We start from the raw sequence: 18801 nt of genomic DNA, 5'->3' as shown, positions 1-18801 counted from the left end.
TGAACTATTGTAAAACAGCGCCCCAAATATTTACGTATCTTCATCTCACATGGGCGAATGTAAACAAAACATTGTTTTGATTTGCTATCCTTCTTATCAACCTGAAACTCATCACTGAGAACATAGATCGCCTAAGCTGTGTCTCATTAATACTGAAATGAGCAATGGAGGGTCTTAATTTTTTTTTTAATTCCATTTTCGCCCTAAATAAGGCATAATGCCACTTTGATGTATGAGGCGACTATCGGGGATATAAGTTGCAGGGATATTATGAAGGGAGATGAGTAGCAAGATGTCTGTTCACATTACACTTGAACTTCTGCATGTCAGTACAGTTGGAAAAGCAGGAACCCGGAAGAGAGTTCCAAAGTCCAAACGTTCAGGGGAAGAAACTATTAGAGTAGAAGGCTTTCTTACATCTAAGGATCTCTACTGTGTAGGGGTGGGATTTTGCTGCTTGTCGGGTTTGTCGAGGGTATTTACGTCGAGAGGGTACAAGTGCTTGTAGTTCGTCGGAGCCTTCACCATTAAAATACGTGTAGAACAGGCAGAGGGATACAACATTTCGTCGATGAGACAGAGGTTGAAGCTTAGATGACAGTTTACGGCCTATCAGCTTGGCAACTCTCTTTTGAATCCTGTCCAGGAGCGAGAGACAAGTAGCTGATGCACCATCCCAAATGTGACAACAATACTCTATACCTGGGTGAATGGTGGCTTCGTAGAGACACAGAATATTTTCAGGCCTAAGTAGTTTTCTAGCACGGGAGAGATAGATAGATAGATAGATAGAGAGATAGAGAGAGAGAGAGAGAAAGAGAGAGAGAGAGAGAGAGAGAGAGAGAACCCTATAATATGATGACTCTCTGCTTGTTCTTTTTAAAAATTAAGTGTAATCATTTAAATCAAATAGACACGGTAACTTTTTTTATTACAAAATCATGTTTAGACTAAACAATTTCTTTTAATATTAACTGTTTTATGGAAGCATTTGTTGTAGTTGATGCAAGGGAGATAACTAGGAATTATTCAGAAAATATTTTCAAGTAACAACATTGACCTTCGGATCAAGATCAAAGTGTAGTATCTGTTCTTCAGATGCTGCACTTCAATTTCTTGTTCTCTGTCAGTGGAGGAGAAATCCTTCACGACTGAGAAAATTTTTATTTTTGTTCCTTTTCTCCACATTAAAAAACGACCCTAGTGTCTAACTCTGTCCCGTGGAGAGGCATTGTAAATAGGAACAACATGCGACGCTGAAATAATTAACCGACCGATTAAACAATCTTAAAATAAGAAAATAATAATTTACTTGTCAATTAAATACTGGGTGCTGCTTTGCAATTTATCATTATTCTGAGGGAGACAACTCTCTTTTACTAATAGATTCGTTAATTTTTTCATCTCATTATTAGGACGCTAATAATGCTGTCAGTAAGTTTACACTAGCGAGCGGTTTACAAAAACATTATTTTATGTTTTTTTTTTTTTTTTTTTTTTTTTTTTTTTTTTGTAGAGGAGTATCCAATTATAAAAGTTGTATCACACCAGCCCCTCACAGAATTCCCTTCCATCAATGTAAACAAAATGTTTGTGAAATATTAAACGATTATTTTCTCGGTTAATGTCGGCGTGTTACTTACGAAAAAAAAAAAAGGTTAATTAAAGTGTAGAAGCACGTTAAAATCTATACAAGTCCTAAAATTGAATACCCTAACCAAAAAAAAAAAAAAAAAGAGAAAAAGAAAAGAATGAAACATCTATAATTATGTTTTGTAAACCGCTCATGTAAATTTACTGACAGCTTATTAGCGTACTAAATTATAAGATGGAAAAATGAACGAATCTCTTAGTAACAGTGAGTTGTCTCCCTCAGGACAATGACCAATTGTAAAACAGCGCACACTTCTGATATAAATTTGTTAATTATCTTTCTATTGATCTACGAATTATAAATTTAATTACCATTTTTAAAAATAAGTGAATAAAATTTGACAATTATTTAAATACACGCAGGCAAAAAAAAACATAATCTGTTATGGTGTTTAACATCGAAGTAACTCTAATAATGTTGATCGTAAAACATTACTACGTTAAAATAAAAACAACAACAAAAAAAAGCGCTTTATCTCTATTAATATACAAATATTACCTTATATAATTTTAGGTTCAACTGAATTGAAGCACGTCATGTTCTTAGATCTAAGGGAGGTAATTTTGTTTATTATTTAACTTTTTTTCAGAGTTCTCTCCCATAAACCAATTCAATAACTAATAACTTTATATGAAAATAGACGTTCTTGCTGTGGTGTCAATATCTATCTATCTATCTATCTATCTATCTATCTATCTATCTATCTATCTATCTATCTATGTCTTCACACACACACACACACACATATATAGTAAGTTATAAAATATATGTTTAGTTATACAAACATTAATAAATATATGTTTAGTTATACAAACATTATAAGGTACACATGTCCATGTGCATATATGTTTCCGTAGCAATATATATATATATATATATATATATATATATATATATATATATATATATATATATATATATATATATATATATATATATATATATATATATATATATATATATATATATATATATATTGCTACGGGATATTTATATATTATATATATATATATATATATATATATATATATATATATATATATATATATAACATAAAAATATAACACGGAAATTACATAATTGTCGATGCAATAATTTATTTCAACCTTATGGTATTTTCAAGCATCTAAACTAGACAATTACATTTTTGAATTGTCTAGTTTAGATGCTTGAAATATATATATATATATAAACGCGATACATTCCACCACTCATTGCTTACCTTTCTTCGTTCCATGGGTTCCCGATTTCGAATCTCGCTAGATTCAGCCGCTCTGATCTCGCTAGAGTCAGCCACTCTGATGAGCTGTAGACGATGAAACACGTGTCAGTAAATAATTATATATTAAAAATAATAAATATGCCACTCTCCATTTGGGTTTACCAAATTGATCAATGGAAAAATTATTCTTAACTCTCTCTCTCTCTCTCTCTCTCTCTCTCTCTCTCTCTCTCTCTCTCTCTCTCTCTTTATCTCTCTGTCCCTCTCTCTCATCCTTGAAAAGTTTGTCTGACGAAACGCGCTTCGGGTTTTATTACAATTCGTGATTCTTTTAACCGACTTACTTATTTATCCGAATATGGTTCAAACTGATTCAAGATGGCAAAACTAAAGTAAATTATAAATATTCAAGAATTATTGTTTCTAAAGTAGTATTGCTATAGTTGCTACGTCTCATATGACGGCAAGTAGGCAAGCTTAATATTTATAATCGTCTCGAGTTTCTCATCTTTTCATTGCAAACATCTATTATATCGCTTCCTATATCACACACCACAAAATGCTTCAATTCACGGAAGCCAAATATTGGCTTGAAATTCCTTTTTGTGGCATAAAACACTGACATAATTGTTCTTTTTTTACTCATGTTCACCCCTTACAAAGCAATTCGCCACTTTGACGTAAAGGGCTACTATTTGGAGCCATGCCTAGGAAAGATTAACAAGATATTTGTTTATGTTACATTTAAACTTCTGCATATCAGTACAGACAAGAAAAGCCGGCAACAGGAAGGGAATTCCAAAGTCGAGCTGTTCGAGGGAAGAAATTATTAGAATAGAAAACTTTCTCGCATTTAGGGACAACAAGAGTGAAGGGGAAGGGGTGAGATCTTATTGCTAAGCGGGTTTGTCGGGGATATGCACGTCGAGGGGGTACGAATGCAACTAGTTCCTCAGAACACATTCCATTAAAATATTTGTAAAACAGGCACAGTGATGCAACATTGCGGCGATGGGACAGGGGCTGGTGCTTAGTTGGTAAAGTGGGACCGATTAGATTGACAACTCTTTTTTGGACTTTATCTAAGAGGGAGAGACTAGTGGTAGATGCACCATCTCAAATGTGGCAACAATACGCCATGTATTGGCGAATGGTGGCCTTATAGAGATACAGGATACTCTCAGGCGTGAGTAGCCTTCTAGCTCGATAGAGGGAACCCAACTTCTTTGCAGCAGCCTCTGCAATGTCCTCTATGTATTTGTTCCAGTTCATATTGCCCGCAAATGTTATGGCGACACACCCTTTTCTACTCTCTTTTATGGTAAAAAAATACTTTCTGCTATTCACGTTTCCACCCCCTTCTCAAACTTTGAAGTTTTCGCACTTTTCAGGATTTTCTTATAACATATCACTCTATTTTTTTTTTTTTTTACATGGAAGGCACCACTTATCAAGACCCGGAGGCCACTCGGGGATAAGGGTTATTGCGTGTACAGTAATCAATGGGACAAAATCGTAGTAATCGCTAGTAATGGAGATTTGATAAAGTGTCTTAAGGGCGGTTCATCAGGAACTTGTTTGTGTTGGACTTGAAGACATCCAAGTTATAGTCAGGTAGGAAACAGACAAACGGAAGAGAGTTCCACAGACGGGCACTTCTAAGAAAGAAGCTTTGTTCATGGAATCTACGTTTTGATTTAGGCACAGATAAAGAGTGGGGGAAATAACCGACAGTGGTTTCAGCTAGACGAGTGTTTTTCGTGAAAGATTGGCGAGGGGGGACCAGAGATTGGAGCTAAGACGAGCACTTCCCATGGAAATAACGATAAAACAACGACTTGATTTAGACATAAAATAAATACAAAATTAATACCTTGAAAAATTGGAAAATTTTCATGTCCTCAAAGGTGAAAGAATGTGGTGATTCTGGAATCATTCATCTGTTATTTTTAATGTTTCCTATCTAATCGAAAGCTTTTAATGCTATTCTTTGGTATTTTTTGATGATTTTCTTTGATTTAGACATAAAATAAATACAAAATTAATACCTTGAAAAATTGGAAAATGTTCATGTCCTCAAAGGTTAAAGAATGTGGTGATTCTGGAATCATTCATCTGTTATTTTTAATGTTTCCTATCGAATCGAAAGCTTTTAATGCTATTCTTTGGTATTTTTTGATGATTTTCTTTGATTTAGACATAAAATAAATACAAAATTAATACCTTGAAAAATTGGAAAATGTTCATGTCCTCAAAGGTTAAAGAATGTGGTGATTCTGGAATCATTCATCTGTTATTTTTAATGTTTCCTATCGAATCGAAAGCTTTTAATGCTATTCTTTGGTATTTTTTGATGATTTTCTTTGATTTAGACATAAAATAAATACAAAATTAATACCTTGAAAAATTGGAAAATTTTCATGTCCTCAAAGGTTAAAGAATGTGGTGATTCTGGAATCATTCATCTGTTATTTTTAATGTTTCCTATCGAATCGAAAGCTTTTAATGCTATTCTTTGGTATTTTTTGATGATTTTCTTTGATTTAGACATAAAATAAATACAAAATTAATACCTTGAAAAATTGGAAAATGTTCATGTCCTCAAAGGTTAAAGAATGTTGTGATTCTGGAATCATTCATCTGTTATTTTTAATGTTTCCTATCGAATCGAAAGCTTTTAATGCTATTCTTTGGTATTTTTTGATGATTTTCTTTGATTTAGACATAAAATCAATACAAAATTAATACCTTGAAAAATTGGAAAATGTTCATGTCCTCAAAGGTTAAAGAATGTGGTGATTCTGGAATCATTCATCTGTTATTTTTAATGTTTCCTATCGAATCGAAAGCTTTTAATGCTATTCTTTGGTATTTTTTGATGATTTTCTTTGATTTAGACATAAAATAAATACAAAATTAATACCTTGAAAAATTGGAAAATGTTCATGTCCTCAAAGGTTAAAGAATGTGGTGATTCTGGAATCATTCATCTGTTATTTTTAATGTTTCCTATCGAATCGAAAGCTTTTAATGCTATTCTTTGGTATTTTTTGATGATTTTCTTTGATTTAGAGATAAAATAAAGACAAAATTAATACCTTGAAAAATTGGAAAATATTCATGACCTCATAGGTGAAAGAATGTGGTGAATCTGGAATCATTCATCTGTTATTTTTAATGTTTCCTATCGAATCGAAAGCTTTTAATGCTATTCTTTGGTATTTTTTGATGATTTTCTTTGATTTAGACATAAAATAAAGACAAAATTAATACCTTGAAAAATTGGAAAATGTTCATGTCCTCAAAGGTTAAAGAATGTGGTGATTCTGGAATCATTCATCTGTTATTTTTAATGTTTCCTATCGAATCGAAAGCTTTTAATGCTATTCTTTGGTATTTTTTGATGATTTTCTTTGATTTAGACATAAAATAAATACAAAATTAATACCTGTAAAAATTGGAAAATATTCATGACCTCATAGGTGAAAGAATGTGGTGAATCTGGAATCATTCATCTGTTATTTTTAATGTTTCCTATCGAATCGAAAGCTTTTAATGCTATTCTTTGGTATTTTTTGATGATTTTCTTTGATTTAGACATAAAATAAATACAAAATTAATACCTTGAAAAATTGGAAAATGTTCATGTCCTCAAAGGTGAAAGAATGTGGTGATTCTGGAATCATTCATCTGTTATTTTTAATGTTTCCTATCGAATCGAAAGCTTTTAATGCTATTCTTTGGTATTTTTTGATGATTTTCTTTGATTTAGACATAAAATAAATACAAAATTAATACCTTGAAAAATTGGAAAATGTTCATGTCCTCAAAGGTTAAAGAATGTGGTGATTCTGGAATCATTCATCTGTTATTTTTAATGTTTCCTATCGAATCGAAAGCTTTTAATGCTATTCTTTGGTATTTTTTGATGATTTTCTTTGATTTAGACATAAAATAAAGACAAAATTAATACCTTGAAAAATTGGAAAATATTCATGACCTCATAGGTGAAAGAATGTGGTGAATCTGGAATCATTCATCTGTTATTTTTAATGTTTCCTATCGAATCGAAAGCTTTTAATGCTATTCTTTGGTATTTTTTGATGATTTTCTTTGATTTAGACATAAAATAAAGACAAAATTAATACCTTGAAAAATTGGAAAATGTTCATGTCCTCAAAGGTTAAAGAATGTGGTGATTCTGGAATCATTCATCTGTTATTTTTAATGTTTCCTATCTAATCGAAAGCTTTTAATGCTATTCTTTGGTATTTTTTGATGATTTTCTTTGATTTAGACATAAAATAAATACAAAATTAATACCTGTAAAAATTGGAAAATATTCATGACCTCATAGGTGAAAGAATGTGGTGAATCTGGAATCATTCATCTGTTATTTTTAATGTTTCCTATCGAATCGAAAGCTTTTAATGCTATTCTTTGGTATTTTTTGATGATTTTCTTTGATTTAGACATAAAATAAATACAAAATGATTACCTGTAAAAATTGGAAAATGTTCATGTCCTCAAAGGTGAAAGAATGTGGTGATTCTGGAATCATTCTGGAATCATTCATCTGTTATTTTTAATGTTTCCTATCGAATCGAAAGCTTTTAATGCTATTCTTTGGTATTTTTTGATGATTTTCTTTGATTTAGACATAAAATAAAGACAAAATTAATACCTTGAAAAATTGGAAAATATTCATGACCTCATAGGTGAAAGAATGTGGTGAATCTGGAATCATTCATCTGTTATTTTTAATGTTTCCTATCGAATCGAAAGCTTTTAATGCTATTCTTTGGTATTTTTTGATGATTTTCTTTGATTTAGACATAAAATAAAGACAAAATTAATACCTTGAAAAATTGGAAAATGTTCATGTCCTCAAAGGTTAAAGAATGTGGTGATTCTGGAATCATTCATCTGTTATTTTTAATGTTTCCTATCTAATCGAAAGCTTTTAATGCTATTCTTTGGTATTTTTTGATGATTTTCTTTGATTTAGACATAAAATAAATACAAAATTAATACCTGTAAAAATTGGAAAATATTCATGACCTCATAGGTGAAAGAATGTGGTGAATCTGGAATCATTCATCTGTTATTTTTAATGTTTCCTATCGAATCGAAAGCTTTTAATGCTATTCTTTGGTATTTTTTGATGATTTTCTTTGATTTAGACATAAAATAAATACAAAATGATTACCTGTAAAAATTGGAAAATGTTCATGTCCTCAAAGGTGAAAGAATGTGGTGATTCTGGAATCATTCTGGAATCATTCATCTGTTATTTTTAATGTTTCCTATCGAATCGAAAGCTTTTAATGCTATTCTTTGGTATTTTTTGATGATTTTCTTTGATTTAGACATAAAATAAAGACAAAATTAATACCTTGAAAAATTGGAAAATTTTCATGTCCTCAAAGGTTAAAGAATGTGGTGATTCTGGAATCATTCATCTGTTATTTTTAATGTTTCCTATCGAATCGAAAGCTTTTAATGCTATTCTTTGGTATTTTTTGATGATTTTCTTTGATTTAGACATAAAATACATACAAAATTAATACCTTGAAAAATTGGAAAATTTTCATGTCCTCAAAGGTGAAAGAATGTGGTGATTCTGGAATCATTCTGGAATCATTCATCTGTTATTTTTAATGTTTCCTATCAAATCGAAAGCTTTTAATGCTAATTTTTGGTATTTTTTGATGATTTTCTTTGATTTAGACATAAAATAAATACAAAATTAATACCTTGAAAAATTGGAAAATTTTCATGTCCTCAAAGGTGAAAGAATGTGGTGATTCTGGAATCATTCTGGAATCATTCATCTGTTATTTTTAATGTTTCCTATCGAATCGAAAGCTTTTAATGCTATTCTTTGGTATTTTTTGATGATTTTATTTGATTTAGACATAAAATAAATACAAAATTAATACCTTGAAAAATTGGAAAATTTTCATGTCCTCAAAGGTTAAAGAATGTGGTGATTCTGGAATCATTCATCTGTTATTTTTAATGTTTCCTATCGAATCGAAAGCTTTTAATGCTATTCTTTGGTATTTTTTGATGATTTTCTTTGATTTAGACATAAAATACATACAAAATTAATACCTTGAAAAATTGGAAAATTTTCATGTCCTCAAAGGTGAAAGAATGTGGTGATTCTGGAATCATTCTGGAATCATTCATCTGTTATTTTTAATGTTTCCTATCGAATCGAAAGCTTTTAATGCTATTCTTTGGTATTTTTTGATGATTTTCTTTGATTTAGACATAAAATAAATACAAAATTAATACCTTGAAAAATTGGAAAATTTTCATGTCCTCAAAGGTTAAAGAATGTGGTGATTCTGGAATCATTCATCTGTTATTTTTAATGTTTCCTATCGAATCGAAAGCTTTTAATGCTATTCTTTGGTATTTTTTGATGATTTTCTTTGATTTAGACATAAAATAAATACAAAATTAATACCTTGAAAAATTGGAAAATGTTCATGTCCTCAAAGGTTAAAGAATGTTGTGATTCTGGAATCATTCATCTGTTATTTTTAATGTTTCCTATCGAATCGAAAGCTTTTAATGCTATTCTTTGGTATTTTTTGATGATTTTCTTTGATTTAGACATAAAATCAATACAAAATTAATACCTTGAAAAATTGGAAAATTTTCATGTCCTCAAAGGTGAAAGAATGTGGTGATTCTGGAATCATTCTGGAATCATTCATCTGTTATTTTTAATGTTTCCTATCGAATCGAAAGCTTTTAATGCTATTCTTTGGTATTTTTTGATGATTTTCTTTGATTTAGACATAAAATAAATACAAAATTAATACCTTGAAAAATTGGAAAATTTTCATGTCCTCAAAGGTTAAAGAATGTGGTGATTCTGGAATCATTCATCTGTTATTTTTAATGTTTCCTATCGAATCGAAAGCTTTTAATGCTATTCTTTGGTATTTTTTGATGATTTTCTTTGATTTAGACATAAAATACATACAAAATTAATACCTTGAAAAATTGGAAAATTTTCATGTCCTCAAAGGTGAAAGAATGTGGTGATTCTGGAATCATTCTGGAATCATTCATCTGTTATTTTTAATGTTTCCTATCGAATCGAAAGCTTTTAATGCTATTCTTTGGTATTTTTTGATGATTTTCTTTGATTTAGACATAAAATAAATACAAAATTAATACCTTGAAAAATTGGAAAATTTTCATGTCCTCAAAGGTTAAAGAATGTGGTGATTCTGGAATCATTCATCTGTTATTTTTAATGTTTCCTATCGAATCGAAAGCTTTTAATGCTATTCTTTGGTATTTTTTGATGATTTTCTTTGATTTAGACATAAAATAAATACAAAATTAATACCTTGAAAAATTGGAAAATTTTCATGTCCTCAAAGGTTAAAGAATGTGGTGATTCTGGAATCATTCATCTGTTATTTTTAATGTTTCCTCTCGAATCGAAAGCTTTTAATGCTATTCTTTGGTATTTTTTGATGATTTTCTTTGATTTAGACATAAAATAAATACAAAATTAATACCTTGAAAAATTGGAAAATGTTCATGTCCTCAAAGGTTAAAGAATGTGGTGATTCTGGAATCATTCATCTGTTATTTTTAATGTTTCCTATCGAATCGAACGCTTTTAATGCTATTCTTTGGTATTTTTTAATGATTTTTTTTGTATTTAGACATAAAATAAATAAAAATTTCTAAGTCCAAACAAGAGGGGATGTAGGTATAGATAGGTGACAATCGTATAGACCAGGGCATGTCAGCGTGTATTCAATTGAAAAATTTCCAAGTCCAAACAAGAGGGGATGTAGGTATAGATAGAGTGCAATCTTATAGACCAAGTCATCTCAGCGTGTATTCAATTGAAAAATTTCTAAGTCCAAACAAGAGGGGATGTAGGTATAGATAGGTGACAATCTTATAGACCAAGGCATCTCAGCGTGTATTCAAGTGAAAAATTTCCAAGTCCAAACAAGAGGGGATGTAGGTATAGATAGGTGACAATCTTATAGACCAAGTCATCTCAGCGTGTATTCAAGTGAAAAATTTCTAAGTCCAAACAAGAGGGAATGTAGGTATAGATAGGTTACAATCTTATAGACCAAGTCATCTCAGCGTGTATTCAAGTGAAAAATTTCCAAGTCCAAACAAGAGGGGATGTAGGTATAGATAAGTGACAATCTTATAGACCAGGGCATGTCAGCGTGTATTCAATTGGAAAATTTCTAAGTCCAAACAAGAGGGGATGTGGGTATTGATAGGTGACAATCTTATAGACCAAAGCATCTCAGCGTGTATTCAAGTGAAAAATTTCTAAGTCCAAACAAGAGGGAATGTAGGTATAGATAGGTGACAATCATATAGACCAAAGCATCTCAGCATGTATTCAAGTGAAAAATTTCTAAGTCCAAAAAAGAGGGGATGTAGGTATTGATAGGTGACAATCTTATAGACCAAGGCATCTCAGCGTGTATTCAAGTGAAAAATTTCTAAGTCCAAAAAAGAGGGGATGTAGGTATTGATAGGTGACAATCTTATAGACCAAGGCATCTCAGCGTGTATTCAAGTGAAAAATTTCTAAGTCCAAAAAAGAGGGGATGTAGGTATTGATAGGTGACAATCTTATAGACCAAAGCATCTCAGCGTGTATTCAAGTGAAAAATTTCTAAGTCGAAAAAAGAGGGGATGTAGGTATAGATAGGTGACAATCTTATAGACCAAAGCATCTCAGCATGTATTCAAGTGAAAAATTTCTAAGTCCAAAAAAGAGGGGATGTAGGTATTGATAGGTGACAATCTTATAGACCAAGGCATCTCAGCGTGTATTCAAGTGAAAAATTTCTAAGTCCAAAAAAGAGGGGATGTAGGTATTGATAGGTGACAATCTTATAGACCAAAGCATCTCAGCGTGTATTCAAGTGAAAAATTTCTAAGTCCAAAAAAGAGGGGATGTAGGTATTGATAGGTGACAATCTTATAGACCAAGGCATCTCAGCGTGTATTCAAGTGAAAAATTTCTAAGTCCAAAAAAGAGGGGATGTAGGTATTGATAGGTGACAATCTTATAGACCTAGGCATCTCAGCGTGTATTCAAGTGAAAAATTTCTAAGTCCAAAAAAGAGGGGATGTAGGTATTGATAGGTGACAATCTTATAGACCTAGGCATCTCAGCGTGTATTCAAGTGAAAAATTTCTAAGTCCAAACAAGAGGGGATGTAGGTATTGATAAAGTGCAATCTTATAGACCAAGGCATCTCAGCGTGTATTCAATTGAAAAATTTCCAAGTCCAAACAAGAGGGGATGTAGGTATAGATAGGTGACAATCTTATAGACCAAAGCATCTCAGCGTGTATTCAAGTGAAAAATTTCTAAGTCCAAAAAAGAGGGGATGTAGGTATTGATAGGTGACAATCTTATAGACCTAGGCATCTCAGCGTGCATTCAAGTGAAAAATTTCTAAGTCCAAACAAGAGGGGATGTAGGTATAAATAGGTGACAATCTTATAGACCAAAGCATCTCAGCGTGTATTCAAGTGAAAAATTTCTAAGTCCAAAAAAGAGGGGATGTAGGTATTGATAGGTGACAATCTTATAGACCAAAGCATCTCAGCATGTATTCAAGTGAAAAATTTCTAAGTCCAAAAAAGAGGGGATGTAGGTATTGATAGGTGACAATCTTATAGACCAAGTCATCTCAGCGTGTATTCAAGTGAAAAATTTCTAAGTCCAAACAAGAGGGGATGTAGGTATAGATAGGTGACAATCTTATAGACCAGTGCATCTCAGCGTGTATTCAAGTGAAAAATTTCTAAGTCCAAACAAGAGGGGATGTAGGTATAGATAGGTGACAATCTTATAGACCAAGGCATCTCAGCGTGTATTCAAGTGAAAAATTTCCAAGTCCAAACAAGAGGGGATGTAGGTATAGATAGGTGACAATCTTATAGACCAAGGCATCTCAGCGTGTATTCAAGTGAAAAATTTCTAAGTCCAAACAAGAGGGGATGTAGGTATAGATAGGTGACAATCTTATAGACCAAGGCATCTCAGCGTGTATTCAAGTGAAAAATTTCTAAGTCCAAACAAGAGGGAATGTAGGTATAGATAGGTGACAATCTTATAGACCAAGGCATCTCAGCGTGTATTCAATTGAAAAATTTCCAAGTCCAAACAAGAGGGGATGTAGGTATAGATAGGTGACAATCTTATAGACCAAGTCATCTCAGCGTGTATTCAAGTGAAAAATTTCTAAGTCCAAACAAGAGGGAATGTAGGTATAGATAGGTGACAATCTTATAGACCAAAGCATCTCAGCATGTATTCAAGTGAAAAATTTCTAAGTCCAAAAAAGAGGGGATGTAGGTATTGATAGGTGACAATCTTATAGACCAAGGCATCTCAGCGTGTATTCAAGTGAAAAATTTCTAAGTCCAAAAAAGAGGGGATGTAGGTATTGATAGGTGACAATCTTATAGACCAAGGCATCTCAGCGTGTATTCAAGTGAAAAATTTCTAAGTCCAAAAAAGAGGGGATGTAGGTATTGATAGGTGACAATCTTATAGACCAAAGCATCTCAGCGTGTATTCAAGTGAAAAATTTCTAAGTCCAAAAAAGAGGGGATGTAGGTATTGATAGGTGACAATCTTATAGACCAAGGCATCTCAGCGTGTATTCAAGTGAAAAATTTCTAAGTCCAAAAAAGAGGGGATGTAGGTATAGATAGGTGACAATCTTATAGACCAAAGCATCTCAGCATGTATTCAAGTGAAAAATTTCTAAGTCCAAAAAAGAGGGGATGTAGGTATTGATAGGTGACAATCTTATAGACCAAGGCATCTCAGCGTGTATTCAAGTGAAAAATTTCTAAGTCCAAAAAAGAGGGGATGTAGGTATTGATAGGTGACAATCTTATAGACCAAAGCATCTCAGCATGTATTCAAGTGAAAAATTTCTAAGTCCAAAAAAGAGGGGATGTAGGTATTGATAGGTGACAATCTTATAGACCAAAGCATCTCAGCATGTATTCAAGTGAAAAATTTCTAAGTCCAAAAAAGAGGGGATGTAGGTATTGATAGGTGACAATCTTATAGACCAAGGCATCTCAGCGTGTATTCAAGTGAAAAATTTCTAAGTCCAAAAAAGAGGGGATGTAGGTATAGATAGGTGACAATCTTATAGACCAAAGCATCTCAGCATGTATTCAAGTGAAAAATTTCTAAGTCCAAAAAAGAGGGGATGTAGGTATTGATAGGTGACAATCTTATAGACCAAGGCATCTCAGCGTGTATTCAAGTGAAAAATTTCTAAGTCCAAAAAAGAGGGGATGTAGGTATTGATAGGTGACAATCTTATAGACCAAAGCATCTCAGCATGTATTCAAGTGAAAAATTTCTAAGTCCAAAAAAGAGGGGATGTAGGTATTGATAGGTGACAATCTTATAGACCAAAGCATCTCAGCATGTATTCAAGTGAAAAATTTCTAAGTCCAAAAAAGAGGGGATGTAGGTATTGATAGGTGACAATCTTATAGACCTAGGCATCTCAGCGTGTATTCAAGTGAAAAATTTCTAAGTCCAAACAAGAGGGGATGTAGGTATTGATAAAGTGCAATCTTATAGACCAAGGCATCTCAGCGTGTATTCAATTGAAAAATTTCCAAGTCCAAACAAGAGGGGATGTAGGTATAGATAGGTGACAATCTTATAGACCAAAGCATCTCAGCGTGTATTCAAGTGAAAAATTTCTAAGTCCAAACAAGAGGGGATGTAGGTATTGATAAAGTGCAATCTTATAGACCAAGGCATCTCAGCGTGTATTCAATTGAAAAATTTCCAAGTCCAAACAAGAGGGGATGTAGGTATAGATAGGTGACAATCTTATAGACCAAGGCATCTCAGCGTGTATTCAAGTGAAAAATTTCTCAGTCCAAACAAGAGGGGATGTAGGTATCGATAGGTGACAATCTTATAGACCAAGGCATCTCAGCGTGTATTCAATTGAAAAATTTCTAAGTCCAAACAAGAGGGGATGTAGGTATAGATAGGTGACAATCTTATAGACCAGTGCATCTCAGCGTGTATTCAAGTGAAAAATTTCTAAGTCCAAACAAGAGGGGATGTAGGTATAGATAGGTGACAATCTTATAGACCAAAGCATCTCAGCGTGTATTCAAGTGAAAAATTTCTAAGTCCAAAAAAGAGGGGATGTAGGTATTGATAGGTGACAATCTTATAGACCTAGGCATCTCAGCGTGCATTCAAGTGAAAAATTTCTAAGTCCAAACAAGAGGGGATGTAGGTATAAATAGGTGACAATCTTATAGACCAAAGCATCTCAGCGTGTATTCAAGTGAAAAATTTCTAAGTCCAAACAAGAGGGGATGTAGGTATTGATAGGTGACAATCTTATAGACCAAGGCATCTCAGCGTGTATTCAAGTGAAAAATTTCCAAGTCCAAACAAGAGGGGATGTAGGTATAGATAGGTGACAATCTTATAGACCAGGGCATGTCAGCGTGTATTCAATTGGAAAATTTCTAAGTCAAAACAAGAGGGGATGTAGGTATAGATAGGTGACAATCTTATAGACCAAGGCATCTCAGCGTGTATTCAATTGAAAAATTTCTAAGTCCAAACAAGAGGGGATGTAGGTATAGATAGGTGACAATCTTATAGACCAAGGCATCTCAGCGTGTATTCAATTGAAAAATTTCTAAGTCCAAACAAGAGGGGATGTAGGTATAGATAGGTGACAATCTTATCGACCAAGGCATTTCAGCGTGTATTCAATGGAAAAATTTCTAAGTCCAAACAAGAGGGGATGTAGGTATAGATAGGTGACAATCTTATAGACCAAGGCATCTCAGCGTGTATTCAAGTGAAAAATTTCTAAGTCCAAACAAGAGGGGATGTAGGTATAGATAGGTGACAATCTTATCGACCAAGGCATCTCAGCGTGTAATCAATGGAAAAATTTCTAAGTCCAAACAAGAGGGGATGTAGGTATAGATAGGTTACAATCCTCTAGACCAAGGCATCTCAGAGTGTATTCAAGTGAAAAATTTCTAAGTCCAAACAAGAGGGGATGTAGGTATAGATAGGTGACAATCTTATAGACCTAGGCATCTCAGCGTGTATTGAATTGAAAGATTTCTAAGTCCAAACAAAGGGGATGTAGGTATAGATAGGTGACAATCTTATAGACCAGTGCATCTCAGCGTGTATTCAATTGAAAAATTTCTAAGTCCAAACAAGAGGGGATGTAGGTATAGATAGGTTACAATCTTATAGACCAGTGCATCTCAGCGTGTATTAAATTGAAAAATTTCTAAGTCCAAACAAGAGGGGATGTAGGTATAGATAGATTTCAATTCTATAGACTAAGGCAAGTCAACGTTTATTCAATTGATAATTTCTAAGTCCAAACAACAGGGCATGTAGTTATAGATAGATGATAATCCGTAAGACCGAAGCATCTCAGATTGTATTCAAGTCCAAACAAGAGGGGATGTAGGTATAGGTAGATGAAAATCTTATAGACCAAGGCAAGTCAACGTGTATTCAAATGAAAATTTCTAAGTCCTTACAGGGGTGGACGTAGTTATAGGTAGATGAGGAACTACTAGACCAACACATGTTCACGAGTATTCAATTTAAATTTATAAGTTCCAAACAGTGTAAATAAGTGTCTGGAAGTGCCCGATCGACGCCTACTGCCATGTTGGGTGCATGTAGGCGTAGCAAAATGCCTTCTAATCTGCTAGGCACATCGGGACTTAGTTTTTTTTCTGTCCTTTCTCTGCACCGTGTAGGTTGGCGTCTGGATGTGCCTCATCGATGCCTTGGCATATAAACGTGTAATCAAGTTAAAACTTCTAACTTCAAAACGGGAGTTAGGTACCGGTAAATGAGAAGCTTATCAATCTAGACATGTTGAAATTTATAAGTTCACACATAGTGGATAGCAAGGCGAGGAATAGGGATATAGAATAAGAAAAGAGAGATAGACAGATCTAGATAAATACAGAGGTATAAAGAGAGACAGGCAAGGGAGATACATTTCATGATTCAACTTATATGCTAATAAGAAATAGTTGGTATATCAGGAACACAAGCATTGTATTTACTAGTTAATTTTACATCAGAATACACTTGTAGATTTTATGTAGCTTTTTTTCTATAGGGAACATGCAAATAGCAGACATAACATCTAGACATATAAATATATACATAAAACAATTATAGTTATGAGATATATCTTAACTAATCCAAAAAGACAATAATGATGAATATCATCACTTACCTTGGAAAATTATCCAGGCTGTATGCCTACTCACATTCCATCAAACACCAGAAAATCATGAGCAATTGCTTGGTTGATTTTTTTCATTTTTTTTATTTTAATTTTTTTCATACACATTTGTAATTGTGTCTTGTTTTATCAAGTATTTTTGTAGTTAATCTGTGGTCTTGGGAGAGGTGTTAACATGAATCAATTTTGCTTAACATTTTTTATTATGTATATTTTTTCAGTTTACAGAGTCATTGCAGTACCAAGTCTGACACTGTAATTGCTTGAAAAGTATTGCATTGGGAAGGAATCTTTTTTCTTTTTTTTTTTTTTTGAGGTGTGCAGGAATTTCAGTAGGGGATGTTTCTACTGAATTCAGATTCCAAGACAGCAAATTTGTATTTTATTGTTTGTGCATTCTTTTATCAAGTTTTTACAGATGTTTTTGTGTTATGAAAGTGAAAATGAATGAGTTGCAAAGACATTTACATTTTTGCATTCTTTTTTTAATTCTTCACCTTTTTTGTTTTAATGTCCCAAGAGTGAACCAAGACGGATGAGTCTTATTCAGCAGAGTCGAAAAAAAGAGGTTACCTTTGGTTGTCCTCAATGGATTTGTCCATAGTATAATGTGTCCAAGTTATTGCCCTAATAAAGTGAGAACCATACCCCAAAACTAATGCAGAACTCTACTTAATTAAATGAGCACTCTCAAAGACAATTTATCTAACATAATTTTGAAATATGTTTTATAAAGTTACCATAGAGCTCTCAAATATATTAGGCACACAAATAGGAAACTTGTTTCAAATACTTGTCATATATATATATATATATATATATATATATATATATATATATATATATATATATATATATATATATATATTAAAAACTTACAGTATATCTATACTTATGTATTGACATTTAGGTTTTCAAAACATACTGCAGAGCTCCTCATGTTTTCTGAATTTTATGCTTTCGTCTACTAATCTATTGAGCACTCTTAAGTATATTTGTGTAGCTGAATTGCCATACATGTTTTTGGAAGTGTATATTTAGCTCTACTAATGTATTGTACTCTGTCAAAATAAATTTATGCAGTTGAAATGCCATATCTGTTTCTCAAATGTTTTATTTAGCTCTACTAATATATTGAGCACTCTGGAAGTAGATTTGTCTAAAATAATTGCAAAAATGTTTCCAACTCTTACTACAAAGCTCTTTAAATGCATTGAGCACTCTTAAAGTAAAATCGTCTTGTATAATTAAACAAAGCAATTTTTAAACTTACTACACAGCTATATAAAACTATGGAGCACATGCAAGCATCATTGGTATATATATAGATCACATAATTATTAGAAGTTATTTTTTTACTTGAAATACATATATATATATATATATATATATATATATATATATATATATATATATATATTCAAGGGAGACAATTTGTATATAGATGACATAATTAGAAGTTATTTTTTTAATTGAAATACATATATATATATATATAATCTATATCTATATATATTCAAGGGAGACAATGTATATATACATCACATAATGATTAGAAGTTATTTTGTATATATATTCAAGGGAGACAA

The sequence above is a fragment of the Euprymna scolopes genome, chromosome 46, assembly GCF_053919585.1.
Source record: "Euprymna scolopes isolate OS-2025 chromosome 46, ASM5391958v1, whole genome shotgun sequence".
Classification (NCBI taxonomy): domain Eukaryota; kingdom Metazoa; phylum Mollusca; class Cephalopoda; order Sepiida; family Sepiolidae; genus Euprymna; species Euprymna scolopes.
Note: the sequence above shows the minus strand (reverse complement) of the source record.